This window comes from Centruroides sculpturatus, unplaced genomic scaffold (assembly GCF_000671375.1).
Source record: "Centruroides sculpturatus isolate CEXI.00-Female unplaced genomic scaffold, Cexi_2.0 scaffold126, whole genome shotgun sequence".
Classification (NCBI taxonomy): domain Eukaryota; kingdom Metazoa; phylum Arthropoda; class Arachnida; order Scorpiones; family Buthidae; genus Centruroides; species Centruroides sculpturatus.
In genome coordinates, this window is record NW_019384298.1 from 526,724 (window position 1) to 554,580 (window position 27,857).

At 27.0% G+C, this 27,857-nt stretch overlaps 1 long non-coding RNA gene across 1 annotated transcript in view; it reads left to right on the forward strand.

The window, feature by feature from the left end:
* Positions 1 to 9,512, forward strand: part of LOC111630334 — an 11,613-nt gene extending 2,101 nt beyond the window's left edge. The window contains exons 2-4 of the long non-coding RNA XR_002757511.1: positions 89 to 119; positions 7,115 to 7,162; positions 8,410 to 9,512. This is a non-coding gene — a long non-coding RNA (uncharacterized LOC111630334). The remainder of the gene's footprint in view (positions 1 to 88; positions 120 to 7,114; positions 7,163 to 8,409) is intronic.
* Positions 9,513 to 27,857: the final 18,345 nt, after the last annotated feature.

A 27,857-nucleotide genomic window follows, 5' to 3' on the forward strand; every position in this document is an offset into this window, starting at 1 on the left:
TATTACATTACATTATTTTTTAATAATTATATTATATTGATATATATATATATAATTTATTTACGTAAATATTTAAAATTATGTACAGGATTTATTAAAGAATATCCCTCAACTTTAAGGTAAGCAACTTCTAATAATTTTTTAAATAAACATTTTGATGTAATATAAAAAAGTTAATATATACTATTTACATAAAATTCACTAAAATATTTTTATAGTAGTAACTAACTTTCACTTTCATGTATAATTAATTAATTATGAAAAACTTATCAATGGAATTTACAGTAATTAAATAATTTAAGGATCCATCGAGGAATTTTTCTTTTATCGTCTTATTGAATACCTCCTTATCAATGGTATGATATGTAAGCCTTCATAAGAACGATGTTGGCCTTGGGTAATGACGTCAGAACTCGTTCAAATACCATCCAAAACGTCATTCCAGACTATTGGAAGAACTGTTCCTATATTTTGTGCCAATAAAATTGGATGTATTAGATTAGATTTATAATCATTTCTTGATCTCTATTAATTTTTTTAAAAGAAATTATTAAATTTCTTTAATATCTTTCAACAATTAAATTAATAATATTTCTAGAATTAATATTTTAAAAATATTTTTGCATTTATTTTATAAGAAGATTGAAGACTTATTCTATTAAAAAAAGTAATGATTCTCATATATAATTGTTTAATATCTAAAATAATTATTGAAAAATTAAAATATATTTAGCCTTAAATTCTATAGAAGCTTAATAACTGTACAAATGTGGATCGTGATATTTGAATATCTGAAATTTGATAAAAAGAGATTTTTTTAATATAATAAATAAGAATTTTCTGGTGGAGAAAATGAATTAAAATACATAAACTCATAAATTTCAATATTATTTAAAATGTATAAAATGAGATGACTTCAATAAGCAATATTCAAGAAAACAAAAGGAAATGAGTAAGACAAAGGATAAAGTAGAGAAAATGAATAAAGGACAATATCGACTTCACAGAAACTGAAAACAACGACAATGGAGAAAAGAACAAGGGAATTATAGAAATTTGTATATACTTTTCACCAGTCTTCAATAATATAGAGATCGATTGAAAGTAAAAGTATAACGCTATTGGCAAAAGTCAATAGGATTGTACTTTTACTTTCACTAGACATCTGTAGACTTGCATTATAAATATATGCTTGATGCTTGATCAGAGTCACGATCTGGCAGATTTTTTCTTCTGGCAACCAGTTTTTATCATTGAAGAAAAGGTTAAATGAGGATGAAATTGTTCTGAGAACAATAGTGCGTAATTTGCCAGAATTAAAAATAATGTAGAATAATTAAAAATTGTTTTAGTTGTTTAGTTCCAAAGGTATGTCACATTCAACTTATTTTTAATAGAATTAACTTAATTGGTTAATTAACTAGAAGATTAATTTAAAAAATAAAAATAAAAATTATAAACCTTTCGCCTCATCTAATTTATTAAAATATGAAATATTAAAAATTTTCAATAAAATAATTTTACAATTAATATTGTATGATTTAAAAACAAAATTTTAAATTTTATATTTCTATATTCAGATTAAAGTATTTAATATTAAAAAGGCAGATTTTTAGATCAAAATACAGGGAAATTGTTTATAAAATTTGTATAAGTGTATATTACAACAGAGCTATATATATATATATATATATTACATTTATATGTTATATATATCGAAGTAACTTCAGTCGAAAACATAGCGTACAATATATAAATGTGAAAAGTCTTATGACTCAGGTAACCATGACTACGACCAGGTATTTTAAGAGTGTTGAAGTCATGAAAACTATTATTGTAGATTCGTATCATTAAATTTTGCACACTCAAGAACGAAATATAATAACTAAGCTATATTTTATCTGCCATTTTAAAAATATTATTTTATATTATTACTTTGATTTAGGAAAAATTGTGCCTCAAATTTAATATCTGTTTGGAATAAAGTTTAATAATATACAAGCAATTATTTATTGCGACATCGTCATAATGCCAGACTGCAATTTTTAATCATATTTTTATCATTTCTATTTAATTTAAAATATATGCTCTCCACTTCAAATTAGTAGTTGCTTGCACCTGTACATCACACTTTTCCTTTGACAATAGAGTCACTTTACAGGGGAAAATTTTTGAATTGAAATGACATGACTTCCGATTTGTATCGGAAGTTTATATGTAGTTAATTGGGGTCTCCTGTCCCTAAGTTTTCTATACCTTGCCTCGACTTTTATCTATCTTACTCCGTTCTCGAGATGAAGAAAAAACAAACAGACGGACAGACGGATGGCAGTGGAAATTTATAGGTCTACAATTTTTTTCTAATTTTAGCTCAATAATTCTAATAAATTTATTAATACTGTTTTTTTTACTTTTATTAATTTTATTAGAAAAGTTTAAGATTAGATTTACAAGTTTATCTTTTTATAGACTCTAGTTAAATGCATCAATATAATAACTTAAAAGATTAAGTTTCGCTTAAGATAGGAATTAAAGACTTTTTAGAATTTTATTTTTGAAATTTAGAATTAAATTAGAGTTAATTTTAATTTATTGAAACGTTCAGTTTCTCAATATCTATAGTCTGATAACGAAGATGAAGATGCTCAAATCCTTTAGTTTTCCATTCACTAGCATTACAAGAACAAAAAAAAATCAAATTCAAATAAAATTAATANTATGTTATATATATCGAAGTAACTTCAGTCGAAAACATAGCGTACAATATATAAATGTGAAAAGTCTTATGACTCAGGTAACCATGACTACGACCAGGTATTTTAAGAGTGTTGAAGTCATGAAAACTATTATTGTAGATTCGTATCATTAAATTTTGCACACTCAAGAACGAAATATAATAACTAAGCTATATTTTATCTGCCATTTTAAAAATATTATTTTACATTATTACTTTGATTTAGGAAAAATTGTGCCTCAAATTTAATATCTGTTTGGAATAAAGTTTAATAATATACAAGCAATTATTTATTGCGACATCGTCATAATGCCAGACTGCAATTTTTAATCATATTTTTATCATTTCTATTTAATTTAAAATATATGCTCTCCACTTCAAATTAGTAGTTGCTTGCACCTGTACATCACACTTTTCCTTTGACAATAGAGTCACTTTACAGGGGAAAATTTTTGAATTGAAATGACATGACTTCCGATTTGTATCGGAAGTTTATATGTAGTTAATTGGGGTCTCCTGTCCCTAAGTTTTCTATACCTTGCCTCGACTTTTATCTATCTTACTCCGTTCTCGAGATGAAGAAAAAACAAACAGACGGACAGACGGATGGCAGTGGAAATTTATAGGTCTACAATTTTTTTCTAATTTTAGCTCAATAATTCTAATAAATTTATTAATACTGTTTTTTTTACTTTTATTAATTTTATTAGAAAAGTTTAAGATTAGATTTACAAGTTTATCTTTTTATAGACTCTAGTTAAATGCATCAATATAATAACTTAAAAGATTAAGTTTCGCTTAAGATAGGAATTAAAGACTTTTTAGAATTTTATTTTTGAAATTTAGAATTAAATTAGAGTTAATTTTAATTTATTGAAACGTTCAGTTTCTCAATATCTATAGTCTGATAACGAAGATGAAGATGCTCAAATCCTTTAGTTTTCCATTCACTAGCATTACAAGAACAAAAAAAAATCAAATTCAAATAAAATTAATATATTTAAAATATAATTAAGATTATAAGTTTATAAACACATTTTAACTATTAGTTATATTTTAATCTAATTTATTTAAAATTTTAAATGAGATCTATAATCGATTATAAATGATTACCTTTGACACATTTTATTAAAAGAATATTTTTAATATATTTTATAAAATATTTAAGAATGAATATGATTAATTTTATCGATTTTTTGATCGGTAGTCTTTGTATAAATCTCCGTAATGCCCATTGTCATTAAAATTATTTCTAGAAAATCATCTTTAAAAAAGAGACTTCTGCCGGTTATAGATAATCTCTCTGAGGAAAATATAATAGTTGTTCTTCAATTAAAGAAGAAATGTCTCTCATGATTTTAAAAATATACATTGTCTTCTTTCTTCGCAGTTACTATGTTTGATAAGGAAAATAAAAAGATAGATTCGAGGTATTGATAAAAATGTATTGATAATAACTATCCATTAAAAACAAAAAATTCAAAAAAGTATTATCATAATTTAAATCACACCTACATAATTATTTTGAAATGTTTTAAAATAACCTTAATATAAATTCTTGATTTATTATATTTTCATAGTGTATAAAATATAATATATACAATATGATCAAATATACAAAAGTTTAAATATTTTCTATTTGAAAAATAAAATGTAGATGCTCTATCATACAGTAAAATAAAAACAAACACTTTAACAATATTAAAAATAGAAATTTACAATATTAACAATAATTTATTAATGTCAGATTATCATATATAAGCTTATAACAAAGTTATATAACAATAAATATTGTAATTATTTTCTAATACAGTTTGATTATAAATTTAAATTTTTAGAAAAATGAGAATTTAATAAATAATTTACAAATTAGTTTTAAAAATTATCATTTTTATGTTTAAGAACTTAAATATTTTGAAAATAATTATTATTGTATAATTAAATTTTTGTTTAATTAGGCCTATTATTTTCAGAGGTTCATCTCCAGACTATATACAGTGTCTATTCTACTGTAGATGCAATAAGATTAACATAAAATTAGTGTCTTTAAACAGATAATATTTTAATGTATTAGTAGAAATGTGGGTTGTATGAGCTTAAGAATTTTCAGCACTTAAAGTGTTGCCTTTTGTAACCGAGTGTAGGTGTATTTGTATAGATGTAATGTCTGATATTTTCATGTCGACTTCTCAGAATACCAATGGTAAAGAGGAGAATCCTTATATAATTGCATTATCCATTGTTTCTGCTTATCGCTTTAATATGTATGCCAGTTTTAGAGGTTTCATATTTGAAAGAATTATTTAAATATAGACTTTAAAATATCTTATATTCTTTGTTGATGACTTAACCTACCAAAATATTTTAGCATATCAATGGAGACATAGTTGATAATATAGTAATACCTCTACAAATATTTCAAGATTTCAACATTAAAAGAAATCCTGAACAATCTATCTGTGTTTCCCAACCTTCTTTGTGCTATGCCCCACCTATGCCTTTCTAAAATTCTTATGTCCCCCTATACAGTAGCTGTACGGTTAACTTAAACTCTGGAAGAGTCCATTTTCGAATTGCCCCCTTAACAATCCAATTGCCCCTCTGTGGGGCGTGGGCCCCACGTTGGGAAATATTGATCTATCTGCTTTCAGTGGCGTAGTGAGGGGGGCAAGGAGGTGTATCATGCCCGGGCGCCACTCGCAGAGTGGCGCCCAAGACAAACTATATGTGTTTCTGAAGGGGAGGGCGCCAATAAAGTGTTGTGCCCCGGGCGCTAGTTATGTTCGCTACGCCACTATCTGCTTTACCTCCATTTTCCAAACAATCACAAACGTTTGGATGTTAAAATATTTAAAATCATGAGAGTTGCTGGTTTTACCTATAAAATATTTATTTATTACACTTTCTAGGAGCATAACTTTTAATATAAAGTTGTGTCCGATTATGGAATTACGAGATAGTTAACTGTGTTTATTATTTAATCGAAGATAAGATATGAAGATCTGAGATATGTTTGTAAAAGTCAAATCAATGACCTCTGTAATGAGCAGAAATACTTAAAATAACGTTACTTTTGTAAACTTATAATGTAATAAGAATATTTTTACATGGCCAAAATAATTTCTTAATGGTTATATTGATCGATTAATGCAATCTTACTACTTAATATAATAATAATTTCTTTTTATTTTAGTATTGAACAGGTATTAGCAACGATTAGATCATTTTAGATATGATTAATGCTGTGATAAAATTAACAATATTAATGAAAAATCAGATTACAGTATTTATTAATTTAATTTTAAAATATATGCTCTCCACCTCAAATTAGTACTGTAGTGGCTTGCTCCTGTACATCATACTTTTCCGTTAACAATGGAGTCGTGCCGGTTATCTATTAACTGCTTTCAGGGGAAATTTTGAATTGAAATAATGTGACTTCTAATTTTCATTGGAAGTTCATATATAGTTAATCAGGGCCTTCTCCCCCTAAGGTTTCCATATCTGGTCTCGCCTTTCATATAACTGAAACCTTCTAGAGATTCAGGAAAGANATAATAATAATAATAATAATAGATAAAAATTGATATGTTGTTCTACATTTTCGTTGATAACTGTTTATGCAAATAAAATATGAAGATTTTTGTCCTGATTTATCTGAACCTAATTTTGATTAGACACGACTTTATTTATTTATAGATATCGATTAAAATGTTACACGAAGCTAACTGTTATAAAGACAATATAAACAATAAAAATATGACGTGAAAATTTTTAACAGTAACACTATTGCTTTTTTCCATGTCAAGGTCTTGGAAAATGGAAGCTTCTAATCTTTTGATAATGAAGGGTTGATTCAATTAAGTAACCAAGAAATAAAATTATCTGACCTCTTTATTGATATCTTTGTTTAATTATTGATAATAATCTCAAAATATAGTCTGTTTATTTTGAGAAAAAAATTCGAATTTTTGAAAATTTTATTATGCAATTTTTCAAAATAATAATTTATTCTTATATGATTAAAAATAAGATATATTTTTTTACTTAAAGATACTGCAATCGTTAGTATTGACTATGTATTGAAAGTTATCTAAAATTGTTTGATATATTTCGAAATATCTGAATATTTAATTAATTATTTTTTTCGCTTCTTCGAATATTCAAATTATAAAAATGCTTGCCACGTCATTACATACAGTTGCAATTCAATCCAGATGATGAATTTATATTTGAAGAATCATGCATATAAAAATTATTGGCATCTGTTTCAATAATGTAAATGTAGAACAACGTATCAACGTCATTTCCATAACAGAGTGTAATTATTAAATTTCATTTAAACAGAAAACTGTATTAAAACGTATTATTTTTTTCTAGATTTAATCTGAATTGCAGACAAATTCATCTCCTAGAGAACCTCATGACGTAAGTATTGTTATTACAAATATAGTTCGCTAATATGGCGGTTCCAGATCGCAGCTCCCCTTCTAGTTACTAGTGCATATAAAAGCTTAAAATCATATTTATATTATTGTTTATTAAGTGTTCAGTAGTACTAGACTTAAAACCGATTCGGAAGTAAAAATAATAAGTAGAAAAACTTCCTTAAGTGTAAGGCAAGCTCCGAGAATAATAGACATGAATATAGTTTAAATGAAAAGCGAGACACGACTGTAATTGATCTAGACGTATAAAAAATATTAAAAAAAATCTAAACTCGATTAATTTTTATACAAAATAACTCTCAGTTCACAATTCGTTAACTATCATTTACAATATGCCGTTTAAAAACCTTTGTTCGTTATGATTAAAATTTAATTGAGCAATTTTCCTTATGAAAGTCATTACGTTAAATCAGATAGTAAACCAAGGACAGGTTTACCAATACATATGCAATATAAATAAAAAAAATCCATCATGTTTTATTGGAATGTAAGTTTTTAATCAGGAAAACTTAATTTAATATTATCGATTAATAATTGACTGGGAGAAAAACTCGTACTTTACATTAAACGTTTTTAAAGATTGATAATAGTTGAGGTATTTGCAATTCAGCCATTCGATTCTTATTTCAAAAGTTCGATAAGAATTTTGTTATTTCGTTAAGATAATTAAATAAATTTATAGTGTTACATTTAAAACCTATTACTTGAATAATTTAGTAGGCTATATTAGACCATTGAATGACCTCTTAATAACCTTATGTCCTCAATCCTAATTTTCTCATCTTATTGAATTAATCATTTTTATTTAATGAGCAAAACTTTCTTTATTAATATATATATTAAAATATTATATAGATATATTTTTTAAAGTTTTTTCTCGCTTTTTTACGACGATTTAATTTCTTTTTTATTTTACAATTAAATCAATAAATGTATGTGTCAATCAGTAATGTGATAGGTAAAGTTTTGACTCATCATTGATTTACTGTTATAGGTAATGTGATACAAATAAAATTTTAAATTTTAAAATTAAACAGTTAAAAAAAAGTACTTTTTCTTAAAATGTGTTGTCATCAAGACAGAAAACATAAGTGAACTCATTTACTTAGGAAGAAATTGCAGAATTTTATAAAATAATCATGTTTATGTTCATTTTTAACTAAATGTTTCTCTTAAAAGTTTTCATTGTTATTCTATTAAAAATAATCCAAATTGGTTCATTTATAGATTGAAAAATCCATAAATTTCCTTGTGTACAGACAGCAGATATTGTGTTCGGGATATTGACTTCAATAAGCAGGCTTTACCCAATTGATCCGTTTATACAGCCAAAGCCGTATTTGATTTCTATAAAATAAATGTAAAAATTATTGGAAGTGATTTGCAACCGTGTTCTGCTATTTGAGAGACATTTAGAACAAATTATTCGGTATATAAAATGTTGCCAAACGACATGTAATAAATATCGAATACTTTCTCTTATTAATTTCATACTTCATAATAAATTTTAAATGGTATATCTTGTATAAATTCCAATAAATTTTATTTTAATCATTCTTAGAATAGTATAAAAAATAGAATGTGAACTTAATGAAATGACTTTTCGAAAATTTAGGCAAATTAAAGTTTCACGAAATCTAATCAAGTCATAATTTATTAGATTAAAGTTGTTTAGTAATTATTTCAATATGTTGTTAGAATAAAACTATGATTATTCCCAGAAATATCATAAAAATATTCAAAAATTAACAATACTGATTTCATTGTTTTATTGACTTGATTTTATTATTCGATAACGCATGTTTCATAATGTTAAAGACAAAGACAAAGATTGCTGATTCAGTATTTAAATGACAATTCTTTGAATATTCTTGGGAGTTTCTCTAATTTTAATTTGTCTTCAGGCAATTTCCATTTGTTTTTACCAGATATGCTTATTATTTCAATGAAATAAACTATTGTTTAACAAATTAATTATATTATAACATCGTTCTGCAATCGGGCCCTACGGGATTCTTAGAAATTAGTTTTTTTATTTTTTATTTTGCATAAATTGATATGTAAATCATTAAAAGCCGTCTTGAAGTCTTGTTGAATATCTCATGCTAATAACACTGAAAATTAAATAATATATACTAATTTTTTCGGTAGGAGATTATGTTGAGTGCTGTTTCTTTGATATGTGACTTATATATTTAGATTATTTTCCATCCATGAATTCAATTTATAAAGTACGAAAACGAACTATAATTTTACTTTATGCAAATCAATATTGCAATTTACTTTATTCATCCTTATAATGCCGCAAATTATCGCAATAATATAATCAACGAGCCTTTTTATATACTGTATATTTCTCTTTCGTCAAGAGATTCTAATAATAAAAGTTTTCTAAATAAAATGCAATAAAAGGTCAAATGTTGATAAAATTAAAATAAATAAGTTATGCATTCTACATTATTAAATAAAAAGAAAATTATTATGAGAATAATTTAAGTTCTTGTCTTCAAATTTCTTTACATTTTTAAATATCCGTATTGAATTATGGTTATTGATGTTTTTAGATAGAGACCATTTTTCCTATACTTAAATCTGGTAACAGCTAGAAATGATCCTTCAAGAAACTTGAAGGATTATTTCTATTCACCATTTCTTCACACACCTATCGCCTAAATAGGAACCGGTAGAATTGGTTTCTATTTATGTAAACGTGTGAAGAAATCTGGAAAACTCCAGCCCATTGGTAAGGCACAGGATAGGTAGTCCATATTTAAATTCAAGAAGGATAATCTAAAATCACAGAAGAAAACAAATTCTAAGTAAATTTAATGAAAGCTGAGTACTGTATATACTGTATTATATATTTATTTATTAGTTCACTCAAGCTTAATTATATAAGAACTTTAAAGTAAATTGAAAATCAAGAACATGAGCATTTTAAAATTTTTATAATAATCGTTTGAATTACTAAAAAGAACTGAATTTTTACTAATAATATTTACTTCTGGTTACTTCATTGATTACTTCAATGAACTTTCCTTTTTTCGAAAAGCAATAAGGTATCCGCCTTAAAAAAATGTAGAACATTATAAAAGAAAATTCGAATACTCATTAAAAGCAGCTGCAATCACAGGTGCTTTTAATGAATATTGAAATTTTCTTTCATAGTGTTACTTTCACTGTTAAACGTGGGAGTGAACTTCTACATTTTGCACTTTGACATTCGAGCAATTTATTTTTTTAAAAATGAATTAAAGTAATATATTCTGGCTTTTATTTAAGTCTTAGAAGCTTGAGAGTTTTTGTTTTGCAATTTCATTTTACACAATAATCTGTTATAGCAATATTGAATGAGTAGCATTTGACTTCTGAAAATGCTCACTCAGTTTTCATCTTTTCAATATTCCCAACAAGTTACACAACATTATGCAATTTTATTGCTTGTAACAGAAGAAAGTTGAAATAAAAAATCGTTCTAAACAATAAATATATTAAAAGCACAATAGAGCATCTGTTTGAAAAAAAAAATTACACTTAATAATGTTAGACCATATTTAGCTTCTATGGAGCATTTCACAAATGTCATCAAATGAAAGATAATTATTGTTTTTTTTAAAATAAAGAGTCACGGCAATAGCATGTCCAAATACTTGCAGTGGACGTCCTTGACTTGACTACACGCTATGGGATAATAGGTACAGTACAGAATAAAGTTAAACAAATAAAAAAAATTCTTATAAATCCGGTCATTTTCTGAAAAATTTGTAGAGGAAAAAACAAAATAAAACATAGTACATTTTAAACAGAATCAATAAAAGAGGAAAAAATAAATAAAGTTTAATTTCTCGAATAATGATTAGTTGCAAAAGTCAAAAGAGATTTCTGCTAGTTGTAAGCCAATCAGCTTAAAAATTTTGGGAAATTTATAAAATATAATATCTAAAATATCTCATTGTAACTGACTAATGTATTAAACTTATTCAATATTTTTGAAATTAATAAAATTGTTAATTGCTTGAGTAATTAAATGATTGATGCCTCAAATTGATTTTACATTGCCAGTGATTTGGATCTTTATAATTGACTATTTTCTGTATTTAAAATATTTAGAAATAGACTGTTAAAAAACAAAGTTAATAAAGAAAAGTCAGCAAAGAGAAAATAAATATAAGTATAATGTAATGAGTCATACGCGTAATTATACGTGCAACAAATATTTTTATTCGAGAAGTCAAAGATTAATTTATTTCTTATGAATATAAAATGAATAGATGTGATAAATTTAATCTCTTTTTTTTTAATAAAAATTGCTGAGTAGTCTTGATGAATTTAAAATATAATAAATAATTATTTTAAACTAATTATAATATTTGTTATAAAATTCCGCTAAGAAGAAAGCTAATAAAGAGCTAATTCAGCATCATTTTTTCTATTACATTTGAAAAGTCTACGAAAATTTAAATTATAATGAGAGTTTTATAATAAAATACAATTATTTTGCTTAATGAAAGACATTCAACAAATTTTCAACGTCATGCCGGTAAGTTTTGTACCCGAATATATATATAAAATAAGCAAAATAATGATCACCATAAGCATAATATAATGATAATTGAATTATAAGTAAAATTCTTTTCATTTCTGTTGCTTCTAATAGGAAAATAAAAATATTCTAAATATTTTTATTTTAATATAGGCCTATTTATTCTGATATTTACAGTAAGAGAAGCTTAATGAGCCAAACAATTTTTTAAGTTATGATAAATCATTATTTCAATAAAATAGGTAACTTATTTGACCAAGACACACATACAGAAATTTACAGATTTCCTCTAACTCTTCAGTTGAAGTTTTAAAGGGACAGACAACGGTTACAATGAATTCTTATACAATAAATTATTATTATTTTCTTCTATATTTTCCACGAAATCTGAGCTCATTTTCTACAAATGGCATCTTAGTCGTGTACCAACCTAGCTATAAACTCTACTAATCCGTAAATTAATGGATAATTTCTAGTTGACCTTAATGCTTTTTTAAGGTCGGAAATGATTCGATAGAAGAACATAATTTATCTTTTTTGTAGTTAAACAGATTCAAGGCACGATTGTGTGAGCAATAGTCATATATTTGATAATAATAAACAAATGTTCATTATAAAATATATGAAATATTGATTATATATTAGTAAATTAGTTATAGAAGTGGTTGAAATTAATAATAATATTTTAGTGTGAATAAATTAGAAAAAAAAAAGAAATGTATTCAAATAATAATTGAATGAAAAGTTTGTAAATTTCCATGAATTTTCAAACGAGAGAATATTAAAGAATAATTGAGATTTGTTATGAAAGACTGCAATCTATAATGACAACGAGCAATTATTTATTGCGACATCGTCACAATGCCGGGTTGCAATTTTTACTCATACTTTTAATTTATTTAATATATATGCTCTTCACCTCAAATTAGTACTGTAGTGGCTTGCTCCTGTATATCATACTTTTCCGTTAACAATGGAGTCGTGCCGGTTATCTATTAACTGCTTTCAGGGGAAATTTTGAATTGAAATAATGTGACTTCTAATTTTCATTGGAAGTTCATATATAGTTAATCAGGGCCTTCTCCCCCTAAGGTTTCCATATCTGGTCTCGCCTTTCATATAACTGAAACCTTCTAGAGATTCAGGAAAGACAGACGGACGGACGAACGACAGCGAAAATTTACAGGTGTACAAAAAATTGCAACCCAATAAATTATCACACTTGAGTAAGATATGGAAAATGATCTCTCTAAAACGAACTATCGTCCGGATTTGAAAACTTAAATTAGCATTTCCACCAAAATATTGTCACTTTTATATTTAAAAATATATTTTTTTTTATTTATATACATACACATATACATTAATCATACGAATTAGCGACGTCATATACATTTTTTTTAAATAGTATACACGGTTGTATAAAATCTTTCGATAACAAATTTCTTAACCGTTCACACTACTTTTTGTGTGGATGCACATTCGTTTCGAATGATTCATCTTCTTCGCATGGTAGATTTTAACTGCAGATACATATAAACAAATATCATACCAGTATAAACATCAAAAATAATATATTATGGTATGAATATTAGTAATAAAACTGGTAAGAAAATGAAAATATAAGATATAACAGTGAAAAATATAGTTTCCATTCATTGCTTCAATGATGTAGATGTAGGGATCTCCAAGCTTTTACCAAGAAGGGCCGTGTGAGCTATAAAAAACAAGTTTGGAGGCCAGAAAGATATAGTCAGAGATTAGGAATTTTTTCTTATTATTTCTGAATAACAACGAGCATAAATCAACGTGAAATTTGCAACTGTTTTTCGAAAGAATGTCATCAAAAAACAGGATAAATTTTTTGGTACCAAATATTAAAATTTCCTTTAGATATTCTTTGGACAGCAATGCTCGATAATTTGATTTTATATGACCTATTTCATTTTAAAAAAAAAGGTTTATTCGCCAAGGTACGTAGAAATAAAAATAGAGTATCTTCCGTGCAAACTTAAAAATTTAATCGCGACAAACTCTTTTCATTAATGGACAAAATGTTCAAAAATTAATATTTATCGTAAAATTACTTAAACTTATTCTACCAAATAAGAATTAAGAATTAGTGTTTAAAATATTATCTTCCAAATTTATTTATTTTATATAAATACAAGAGTTAAAGAAGAGAAAATTCAAACAAATACTTTTAGAATACTTAAATAAGAAAACACAACGCATGGGCAATGTCTTTCGAAGGATTTGTATTGTAAACTGGTTCCCATTTAGGTGTTATACACATGAAGAAAATCCGAAAATTCCATGTGATCAGTCCATTGGTGAAGCGCGAACCCACGACCTGTTTAGTGATGTTATTCACTCAGCTACTGGTGAATAAATATATTTAATATAGAGTAACCATTTTATGGTAAAAACTCGATTTCTTAATCGCAGTACTTTTGCAGGACATAAACATGTAACTTATCTATAATAAATATATAATAAAAGGATTTTTATGAATAGCTTTTTAACTTTTAGATAAGCCGATTTACTCTTATATGTTACGATTAGGGGAGGATGTGTATAGAATTCTCTCATTATTTCCTCGAAATGCGTTACGATTTGTAAAACGAAAAGAGCTATTTATAAAAAATATTACATAACAAATATATATTTATATATAGAAATATATAGAATGTTTTATCTGTAATCTATTTATAAAATTGAATCTTATATCCTTGTAATATGATCAGTAATATAAAACGTATATTTTAATTAAAATTATTCTATTAATTAGAGTTCTTTATCGTAAAAGTTTAGAAAATCATTCAAAATTCTATTCAAATATTACTTGTGAATAATATTCAACAAAAATTATTAATAATGCTTAATTATTTTTAGTAATTTTTTAACAAATTTTCTAATAATTACAGCAGTGTTGTGCTATTTTAGTATACAATAAACAGGAAAATGATTGTTTATTACATGATATAAAATGTTTTCCTTTCATTATTACTAAACGAATCTGTAAAATAAACTCATTAAATTTTTTTCAAACGTTTTGGATTTTTAAGATAAAACTATATACATGGCTACATCCTTAATATTATAACAATTTCCTAATCTTTTCACAGTCAGGTAAACTAAATTTATCGCCATATTGCTCTCGTTAGAGATAAAATTATTGCATAAAAATTACGGTAATAGAATTGCTGTTCATTGAATTGTTGCTGAGTTTATTTTAAAGTATTTATAACTACAAAATGACAAATTCGTGTTTTTATGATTTTCTATTAGGCTAAATACAATTCAACAATATGCTCCGAAAGTTATTATGAAATGCTGAAAAAATTACGGTTCATTATTCAAAACAAAAGATGTAGCCTACCGAGCTATAGAGTAATTTTTCTTCACGTAATGTACGACACATTCCTCCCGTAGCACACAGGAATTGCTAAATTCAAGCGGAAAATCTTTCAACGCCTGCCGTATAGTCCCGATCATTAGTAGTATCTGTATACTTGACTTACATCTGAAGAAGTTCTTGGAAGAAAACAATTCAACAGGGACGAAGAGCTGCAGACAACTGCGAAAGTTTTGGTGTGTAAGTTGGCCTAAGACTTTTTTTTAACGAAGATTCGCAGGGCCACAAGAGTGTCATCAAGAGGAACATCACAAGACAATTCCTAATTAATTAATCTTATATTGTCCTTTTTTTCACAACAGGAATTCATCTAACAAGTAAGACATACTGAAGCTCGATTTTTATCTTTCAGGACAAAAATTGTTTTTGACAAATGACAAAACTTTTTTGTTTTTCACATAATTTGCTGAAACTACAGCATCAAATAAACGGTCGAGCCTCTGTGCATTTTAGATGAGTTCCTGGTATGAAAAAAGGACAATAGAAAATGCCATTCGGATTGTCTACGTTTGTATTTTAAAGTTAATGAAAATATGAAAATATTTAAGTTGGAGAAGAATAAATTTTACAATTGGGATGAAATCTATGATAAAAAGATTGTTGCACTGAAAAATTCTGAAGTAAAACCTGTCTAAAACGACAATCCATTTTCCGTTTGGTCCGTTTTATTTTGTAGAGGAAGCGTTTTAGATAAGTCCTATTGTTTAAAGTAATAAACAGTCTTACGGCAAGTCTCAACAAAGTTATAGTGAGTTGGGATAAAATGAAGCAGTTCAGTAAAATCACTTATTGTCAAAAAACTATAACAGGAAAAATTAAATTAACCGCACTGTAAAAAAGTATCACAACTAATGATTGAAAAACCATAATTCACAAACACCTAAATTTATTAGGAGTGATGATATTGACATTTCAAAATATATTGTCAAACAATCCATCTCCACACGGGAAGAAACGGATCGCATGCTTTTCAATCATCATAATGGAACTAATTAAACACAAACGCATCAAAACAAATTCATTGCATTCAAACAGTTTAAAACAGAACAATTCAAGAACACCTTTTTTTACATGACGGGTACAAAAAAGACCCTCAGTGCTCACAAAACAGAGACAAAAACAAAAATAAGTAAAAATAAAAATAAAAACCCTGTTCCTTATCATAATTGTGTAACTAAGGACCTAAGGTCCTCTGTATTGGCCTTAAGAATTTTACTTTGATTTTATTACTTCGGAAATTTCTTGGGACCATTTAGCTTTCTGAGGAACCAAATCCCCGAACCCTGTGTAATTATCTCTAGCGACTACCTGGCCTGTTCACATTGGGTTAGGTCTTGCTCCAATCTAAAATAAAAGCACAAATGGTTATTATTTTTATTGTCGCGTTCTGTGGATAAATTCTAATTATCTATTTCACCCATTTAAATTGATTCAAATCACTCCATACTCAGATTAGTATGAAAAAAAATTTTTTTAGTTATTACTACTGGTAATTTTTTGTTTAAAAGTAACAATCATCTTACCTATGTAATTCTGTTTCGTGGAATACTTTTTTTCTTTATAAAACGTTTTATTTTTAATTGAACGATCCAAAGAATATTTTACAAACTATTGCATAATTTAATTTATGATAATAAAAATCACATTTAATAAAAGCAATATTTTAAGAGTGATGAATACATTTCTGAATGTATTCTTTAGTTTTTATTTTGCCGATTGACAAATCTTTTTTATTTGATAATTATGCTACTAAATTCAAAAATGAAGTTTTTATAAATCGCTAATCAGGTGGAGTTTTTTTGGTTTTCTTCGCGTGTCTCAAACCTAAATATGGACCACTTTCCCATAGAAGTTCTCCCATAAGGCATCCCCTCATTGTCGTATTATCCAATATTAGGAATAATATATTAGCCAACCAATCAACGATCTTTATAAATTCTTAAAGTTACGGAAATTATTTTCGAAAAATATCTGTTGTTCTTTTAATTTATAGTTATGAATATTCAGTTCTACTTCCTTTTAAAAGTTTTGCAAAATTCTTCAATATTCAAGAACAAAACTCATAAATATGAACAATCTGAATAGTTTCCATTTCCACAAAATTATGATAAATTTTAAAAATTTCTAGAATGAATTTGTAAGTTTAACAACAAAACCAGGATACGTTCTGAGCACGAAAATCTCTCATTTGACAGCTATAAATAATTCCACATTGTGAAAAATATTACGCAAAAATTGCAGGTATTATTTAAAATGTTTTCTATGACTTGCTTCAGTGCTTATGCAGCAATAAACAGTAATAATAATATAAATAGAAATACAGTAATACCCCGAACTTACGCGATAGGTGGGACCGAGCGATAACCGCGTAAGTCGAGGTATAATTTCGCAATTTGCGTAAAATCCAAGTCGGATGTATGTAAGCTAGTGAATGTTCTCGTTAATCTTATCTCGTCTTTTGATTCGTTTACGGTTACAAGAAATCACCACATAGAGTCTCTCAAGTCTCCGTAGATATAACAAACACAGAAATAAATAACACAAAATAAATTGTAGCTATGCGTCGATTCCGCGCGACACGTCCGAACATATAAGCTGAACAATAGTGTGGGGGGAGTGAGTAATCAAGAGTTGCGTGGCGCTCAAACGAAAGACGAATCGACGAGATTTGAAAATCGCGTAACTCCGGGTTCGCGTAAGTCGGGGTAGCGTAAGTCGAGGTATTCTTGTATAAAATAATAAAAGTAAATCCACGAGAATTATTTCTGAGATGATAATTTAAAATGTATTGTATAGAAATTAAAATACAAGATGTCTACCATTTAAATATTGACCAGATTAACATATTTAAGAAAAATAAACCATAACAATATGTGATCATGGTTTTTTCCAGCAAATAAAATAGCCTAACTCAAAAAGATTTACTCATTTAGCGACAGGCATCTAAGAGATTTAATATATTTCAACAAAAATATCTTAAGTACTGTACAGTTTATTTCTTGTTAAGTGTTTCGTGGCTCACCAGTGGCCGAGTGGATAAAACCACTGAATCCTGGTAGTTGGTCGTGAGTTTGCGCCTTGTCAGGGAGCTGTCATTGGAGTTTTCCGGTTTTCTTCACGTGAATAGCCTAACACCTAAATAGGGGCCAGTTTTCCATAAAAGAGGCATTCCCCTTGGCTAGATCGGTTATGTGTCGCTTTGCCATTAACAAATAAAACCAGTCAAGTGTTTGGCAGAATATCTTGGGAGACTGAGGATACTACTCCCACTATCCAGTATTTGAACACTGTAATGCCAGTAACCTTCTTTGCATTAACCTGATTCTCACATAAAATATCTGGAGGAGAGAGATCTGGGAAACGTGAAATAAGGCTATCGAGACTTATCCATCAACTAAGAAACTTATTTTCATTTGCGCACCTATGGTAGAGGAAAATTTTTTAAGCTGCTGTATTCGAAGCAAAAATTCTCTCGAGATAGATAGATATAGCCATTATTAATGAAATAAAATAATTCGAATTGCTAAAAACAATCTTCGTAAGTAGTTCTTAGATCTTCTAAAACCTAGTCAACTATTGAAACTGCGCCCATAAGAGGCCTCAATCCGCTACTGCTCGTTACTCAATTGTAATAATGTGGCACATGTAACGTATAACAATGTTACATAGTTTTTGAAATGATTTATCTCACTAATTCTTCAGTATTCATATCTTGAGAAATTTCAAATTTTGTGTATAGTCTATCGGGTTTTATACTCTACAATTCAAATTAAACACGGTCGAATTTAGTTTTGTTTTGATTCTACCTATAATACAAGAATTCCCTTTCCATTAAACAATAATAAATTTTAAAACGTGTGATTCTAAGTTGCAACCTTGGACAATGAGAAAATGAGGATTGTTTGTTTAACTGCAGTTTGTTTTAACTTACGTGTAAATCCTGCTCTACAGTTACAGTTTAAATAAGATGTTTTAAGATAAGTTTTCTTTATTAAATAACGAAAAATAATTTGATATTGTAGAAATAAATGTGATGAGAAATTATATTTTTGATGTTGGAGATGAATATTGGAAGAGAAAAAAAATTTATCTCTAATAAAATATACAAATCCTATTAAGCTGTATAAATTCAATGCAATATATTTTACTCCAGATATTTTTATTAATAGTAGTACGCAATATAAAATACTTATTTTATACTATTATAAGCCTATAAATCTAAATACAGTATTTATTAACTAAAACTTACAAATTATATTTATTTTAATAATGTAATAAAAATTTATATTTTCAAATAATCATAAACTTTGTATTGTGCAATATAAACACACGGTCACAGTTTACTAAACAATATTAAATAATTATTTTACATTTAGATTAATAAACAGCCAACTGCTTAAAATTTTTATTAATGCAATCACCATGTAATAACTGATTTTTAATAAGATTAATTAAAATTAAGTGTAGACACTTTCAATTTTTTAAGAAAGAATTTAAGGAAGTGGAAATAAAATTATAACTTAGTTATTTCAATAATAAAAAAACAAAAAAAAATTAAATATAAGAAACTTGAAAGTTGTCACTACTTCAGCAATTTTGCATGTCAACGTCTTTATTATATAAACTCAGACATAACATGTTGAAGTGAGGTTAACGAACAATAAACTATGTATCCTGTATCTTGTTCTCACAGTATTTAAAATGTTTTTTTGATATTCAATATATGTAAAAAAATCGATTAAGAAACTTATTTTATTATTTATATTACTAGAAATTATAAACATGCACTTTTATAGTCAAAGAAGAATTCAGGAAGTGATTTTAAATTCGTGTAATAAAATAAACAAAGGCCTGTATAAAAGTTTAATTTCTTTAATAATTACTTAAAATAAAATACACAAACTTACAATATAACGAGCCAAAAAAGATGCAATTTTTTAATCATATTCTTAATTTATTTAATTTAAAATATATATTCTCCATCTCAAATTATTAGTCTCTTGCTCCTGTAAATCATACTTTTCCTGATAACAACAGAATCGTATGTAACTTCATTCAGGGAAAAATTTTGAATTAAAATTACGTTACTTCTTGTTTATACCGGATGCCCATAAACAGTTAATCGGGACCTCCCGCCCCCAAGCTTTCCATATCTGGTTTTGACTTTCATCTATCTAACACTATTCTCGAGATTAAGGAAAGACAGACAGGCAGTGGGAATTTATAGGTCTACAATTTTTTTCAAATTACAGCCCAAAAACAAGAAAATTGAAAAGTAATATTAAAATTCAGAGGCGCAACTAACGCTGAGAAGTGGGACTTGTGCCCTGAGCATCGGGCAAGGAACGGGTGGGAAATTATTTGAAAAATATACCATAAATGATAATTTATCGTCGAGAAGAAAGGGTTTATAAGGGGAAAGACGGACTGACTCATCAGTCATCACGTAAAGTCCCAAACTTCCTGATTAAGAGAGGGAGCGCTGATATTTTGGTTTACCCCAGTTACATCATAATTGCAGCCCTGTAAAAATGTTAAAATATAAACACTAAAGAAATAACGAAGCTCCTATCAACAATGGCGATGATCGCTCCTTCCAGATGCATCCTTGTCTCTATATTTAACGTAATACAAAATCCTCAACAAGATTTTTCCCGAGATAATAAATATAATAAAGTACTGATTATATATAGGCCTATATTTTAAACAAGTCTATCGAAAACTTTTTCTAACTTTATTTTATTTCTAAAAATATATCTAATAGAATCTAAAAATGTATTCATATTATTATTTGAATATATTTTATAGTTAGCTAAAATGAAATAAACTTGTTTATGTAATTAGCTCAATTCAAATCAGCAATTCTTTTGTATTAAGTTATTAATACCTCCTAAATTTTAAATAAACACACCATTTTGTATTATTATTAGTTTCATTACACGAAAACACGTTAAAAAGCATAATAGATTAATTTAGGAACAATGAGTTACAGTATATGGATTTTTGACACTATTTTTGAAATGATTAGGTAATATATTTTTAAAAAAAATCACCCTCATGGCAAAGAGTAGAGAAATTGGATATGCGAAAGTAAAATGGCAAAGATTTAAACTCACGTAAGAGTGCAATGATCTTTCTAAATATATTACATGGACATAAAACTACGTATAATTTATTCACTGTCAAGAAACAAAGAAATAGAGGGAATTAATATGTGTAGACTCTGTGTTTCCCAACAGAAATACAATACAATTAACAATACAAACGCAGTAGACCGTGATTTAGATAAGCATTTGTGAACTTTCAAAAGAAAAAAGTTTGTTTGCTATTTATACAAATTTAAATTCTTTCTCGTCGTGAACTGTGATGGAGATTGATTACTTTCATTATTTCCAATTGTATTGCGTCACTACAACTCTTAGTAGGTTTTCACGTCAATTTAATTTTAGTTTTTCTAGAAAACTTTGACCTTTCGTTATTTGGAATGCTTTCGATAAATTCATCGGAATAAAATCTTCCACTTTCTACTTCAGAATTATTCTTTTGTTTTTTACTAAATGTAATGAAACATCTACAGCCGAATTCATCAATATATTTCTAATATCTCCATTCTAATCAATGGTTTTATTAGAATTTCTAATTGCATAAAAAGCTGTTTCCGAATTTCAAAACTTGCCAGATTTGCATATTTCTCACGCCATATTTTTTCTTACTATTTTAAGCAATCTCTTGTAGCACATAGCATAAAATAAAATACCAATAATCATTTTAATTTAATTCTAAAGCACAATTATTATATTCGATTTTTATAACCAAAGAAAATTACTTTATTAAGACTTTATTAGAAAATTATTTTCTTACAAATAAATATATTATTACTAAGAAAATTAAAAAGTTTTCAGGAATAAGTTTATTATTATTTTATTAAATAAAACTCATTAGCATCGTTCCATATTTAGATTATGAACATTATTATACATTGAATGCTCTTGATATAAATATAATATTATTGGAATTTACTCAGTCGATAGTTACAGTTACGATAAATACGTGATATTATATTGTCATACTGTTATGCTTAATTAATATACTATAATAAGGAAATTTAAGGTTTAATTTAAACTAAATATAATGGAAAACTTTTATAATTGTCTGTACTTGTGATTCTTTATTTAATTTATAAAATTTCTCTCTTTTTTTTTTGCATGAATTTTTTAAAAATCTGCAGTAATATGGCGTGACATCTGTTTTTACTCCCTTACACCAATATCAGTTAAAGAGAAAAAACACTTTAAATGAAAGAAAAATTAAGATATTGATAAAAATTAAAATAAATATTAACAAAAATATACAAAATATGATTTCAAACAAATACAAGAAAAATTTAAAAAATATTTCTTATCAGGCCTGCTCACAGGGGAGCCAGCGAAACCATTTAACTCGGTGCCTCAAAAATATTTGTTATAAATTATTCATTTCTTACGTATTAAGGGGGAAAAACTTTATTTTTTTGTCAAATTTTCTTATTTAAGCGCACAATACAATTTTTTAATACTTTTCTGTATTTTTAAAATATACCGAGTGTCTGAGAAAGATAAGTAATCCAACCTCTGTCGATATCTGAAAGACGGGTTCTTATATATAATAAACACAGAGAAAGACAAAGAAAAAAACTAACTGAACCAAAGAATTATATAGGCTATATCTTCAGTGTATGGAGATAGTGTAATTAATGTAACGAAAATACATTAAAATATCCATTAATTTCCCATAAACTCGAATGAATTATCATCAGTTTTAATATTATACTACATAATATATGCATATTGTGTTAAATATAAAATGGCGCAGTAATGATTTTATGAACATTGTCCTAAATACGTTTTAATATAAATGCTATTATATTAATTTTGATTCTAAATTATCATACCATCGTAGGGTACTGTACATGTTATAATTTTCTGTTAATTATAGAGTGAGAAGAGATTCTCTAGGTTAATATTCTAGTTCCTGAATTTCTTGTCTACTAATCAAAGCTGAGAATGGAAGCGAAAGATCGTAAAGGTCAGAGGGTGTTATTTTGAATTGTCAAAGTTCATTCCTCTTGTAACAAGCTTTTGTTTTCTGAATACACTTTAACGCGTCAGTAAATTTGCAAGATTTTAAGTAGAAAAATATTCCTTTTCAGTAGAACAATCCAAAATCTTTCTTCTAAGCAATAATAATTTCAAAGTTTGAAGTAATAACTTAAAAAATGAAATAAAGTATGGATTTTATCTCAGAGAATGTTGGCGTGACATTTGTTTCGTTCACATAAATGTCAACTGCAAAAAGACGATTTTTTTAAAATGTTAACAAATTCAGACATTAATCAGAATTAAAACATAAAAGACAATATCAACTGATTGATTTTTTGTTTTATATTAGTATCTATAATTTAAAAATTTAATTAGCTATATCCTATAAATCAATCATTCTTAAGTAGATTTATTATTTACTAGTATTATTTGGTTTAAAGGTTAAGATGAGTTTTCCTCCGGAATCTTCACGCATATATAATTTTATGAAATTCTTTTCACGTTACACGTTAACAAAAATAAGTTTTAATTTTAAGTATATAAAATTGCATATAGTCGATTCACACTTATAAAAGAATTGATTTTTTTGTTGTTGAGAAGTTACGCACCCAGATAGAATTGTCGGATTACTGCAAAACTCAATATATAACTATGACTCAGACAGGTTGTAAATGATTGCAGTTCTGTTCCCATTGTATGCTATAAGAATGCCTTGAAATTGTTATAAAAACTCTCAGAGGCCCACTGTTTAAGTTTTCAATGTATCTATTGTTTGGAGATCTTCGAATGCCTTGCATACCTGTATATATATATATATATACACACACAGGTATGCATGATGCTCAGCAGTATGTCGCAGTCAAAGACATTACGCACAACTGACAGAGTTTGAGAAAGGCCACATCGTTGAGATGAGAAAAGTAGGATGACCGTTTCGCCAAATTTCCCGGCATCTAAACAGTTATCACTTGAGTGTGAATTGGTATTGGGGACATCCGTTACGTCAGGGCGCACATATACAGTAGCTAGGTTCTGAATGCCCAGACAGATCACCAGGAGAGGTGATCGTCTGATCATGACACACGCACGACAGCTGCAAAGGCGTTTTTGTCCATCCAGAGACAAGAGGAAGTCTCGCCACAGAAACCTCTCTCTTCCCGTATCACTGAGCAAGCGAATGGAAGAGGCAAATTTGAATTCACTGCGATCGCTATGCCTCCTGCATTAGTACCCCAACATCGTCGGCTTCGTTTGCACAGTAGAAGCATAGATTGCCACGGACTAGCAACGTATAACATTTAGCGGCGAATCTCGGTTTTGTTTCGGAACGAACCGTGTTAATATGAAGGACCACTGGTAAGCACTTCAAGCCTGCATTTATTATTGAGCTGCAAATTGCCTACAACTGCTGGTTTGCTGGCCTGAACTATCTCGTATGAGTCAGTGAAACGTTGTGACAAGAGGGACGATGAGCGGTACATTCTGGAAATCTTGTCCTCATGTTGTCTTCGCAATCTGCTACGAAACAGCCGTTTTCAAGCAAGATAATGCCAGACTTCACAATAGTTATCGTATCCTAGGAATTACAACATTTTGTTGGTCTGCCTAGTCTCTAGATAAGCCGTTGATTGAACAATCGTGGAATCAGATTTGAAGCCAACTTTTCTGTAAGGGATTTGGAGTGGCAATTGCAACATCCGAGGGCAAATCTGCCGAAAAGCATGATTCCTGTATGCCTTCAAGCCTGACTGCATTGTCGCATAAATTTCGACTAGTACTACTACTACAAGGTACTGAAATTTCCTTTAAATTGTATCTTTGTTCCATAGGAAATTGTTCCTTGGCTATGATACTGTAATCACTTATTACTATCGTCATAATGTTCGCACAAAAAGTTTCATACAATTCCAACGCCTCTTCCTTAGCACGCAATTTATTTTGGTCAATGTGACTATGTACAATAATTTTAAGTTGTAATCAAACACTAATTAATTCATCATTTCTTAATATTTATATAAACATAACTTTATATTTCCTATATTCATTAAAATGAAACTAATTCAGTAAGTAATCTATTTAGTTTTTAGCGATATTCTTGCTTGCACGGAATCACGATTGCAAAGGTTAAGAATTTTTTTAACGAAATGACAGGATTAAGCGAAAATTAATATTCAAATCAAGCTAGTCACGACAAGTTACTGTGTCACTACAGTGTATTTCCTATACACAAAATATTACTAATTTATAAATTTTTTTTTAAATTTTCATAGAAAATATTTTTACAAATTTTTTTATCATTTTATTAAATTTACACAGACAATCTTTTATTACAATTTTATAATTCACAGAGTCACAATATAAGTTCTATTTAATATAGATATAAATTTTTGGTTTCTATTCTAAATTCTGTGCATTTACAAGTAAAAATACTTTTTTCAGATTATATTTAATGTGCATTTGAAAAATACAGCATTTATAAAAATTTTAAAGCCAGTATAAAAGAGTATAAATGGTTGACTCTTCTTATTAGTTTAAATTATTAAAAGTTGATCATTAATTAATTATTGCAAATGAACATTAAGTTATTTATCTCTCAAATGTAATATGTCTTTATGACAAAGTAGTATTAAAATTACAACTAGATATTAAAATTAATACATCTGATTCATGAGGTGATAAAACTAGGATGAAAAACTTCTTAGGCAGAGTTTAATTTTGTATCAAAATGCATATGTTTAAATCAATATTTATTACACAAAGCCTTTCATACAGTTTCGTAAATGAACAAGAAAAGATTAAACTAAATAATGATTATATGTATTTTATCAATCAAAATCCCTTCATCTCAAAGTAAAATTATAATTTCATTCAGAACAAATTCAATATGTTTACTATTAATGAAATTGAAATCAATGGAAAAATGAAAATATATTAAAATTATAATATTGGATAGCAAAACAATTTACAAAGAATCTTAAGTCACTAATATCATCTCAGTCATGAATTGTAATTTATGGTAATTGCTAATCAGAATTAAAACATAAAAGACAATATCAACTGATTGATTTTTTGTTTTATATTAGTATCTATAATTTAAAAATTTAATTAGGCTATATCCTATAAATCAATCATTCTTAAGTAGATTTATTATTTACTAGTATTATTTGGTTTAAAGGTTAAGATGAGTTTTCCTCCGGAATCTTCACGCATATATAATTTTATGAAATTCTTTTCACGTTACACGTTAACAAAAATAAGTTTTAATTTTAAGTATATAAAATTGCATATAGTCGATTCACACTTATAAAAGAATTGATTTTTTTGTTGTTGAGAAGTTACGCACCCAGATAGAATTGTCGGATTACTGCAAAACTCAATATATAACTATGACTCAGACAGGTTGTAAATGATTGCAGTTCTGTTCCCATTGTATGCTATAAGAATGCCTTGAAATTGTTATAAAAACTCTCAGAGGCCCACNATCTCAGTCATGAATTGTAATTTATGGTAATTGCACTATTTAAATTCATATTTAAATATTTTGCATAATAAAAAATCTTGTCATATAACTTAAAAGATAACTTTGTTTCTTGCATGCTAATTATCTTTGGAAAGTAATACATTAATTTCATAATAATTTATTTAACATTTATGAAATAAACTCAAAGTATATGCTCAATTTTAACTTGAGTTTCTGTATTAATTGCTTAATTGTCCTAATAATCAGTTAACTGTATGAAAAGCATTGTATCACAAGTATGATTATTGCTCTTTATATAAAACTCATAAAATTTATATTTATTTAAAATGCATAAAAATGACTTTGATAAAAAATTTTATATGAATATTAGGCCTTGTTTTAATACACAAATTAGAAGTTTTTCAGGAACAAGTTTTTAACATAAAATCATAACAATAATCAAAACCGTTACATGAGTAAATACTATATAAGCATCAGAAGGCACAATTTGATTAGCAGTTATTGAAACTGACTAAAAAAAGTCCAAAATTTACAATATAAATAATCATGAAATTTTGAATAATATGCATTAAAGTTAGAACTAATTTATTACAGTATTGCCTGAAATTGATTAAATGTTATTAAACTAATGAAATTCAAACAACAGAAATAGAAATAAATATTATCATCATCAAAAGAAACTTTTACTTTATAAAATTATGATCAAATCTAATTGATGATTTGTTTAAAGATTTATGATAGTTATGAATTTCAGACACATTTCATATACCAAAAGCTTCATTCTTAATCACAATATTAAAACTCTCATTTTAAGAATTGTTTCATTATATAAGCAATGATGAAATAATTAAACATTTTATCTAAATGTATTCATTATGCTATTCTTATTTTTAAATTAATTTTATAAAATTTCTGATGAAAAATTTAGTGTTTCATATCTGATAATTCTTCCATTAGTATGATACTATTCAATTTTTAATTACATGTAAATAGAACTTATTAATAAGTTCTACGATTAATTAAATTTTATTAACTTGCTTTATGATGCACAAGTTACAATCCAACTCAGTCAACATTGCTGAAAATATTTATATGCTTGCTATTTACACACCCTTGTTTTAAATTGTACTAAAAGGTAATTAATAAATTTGTATA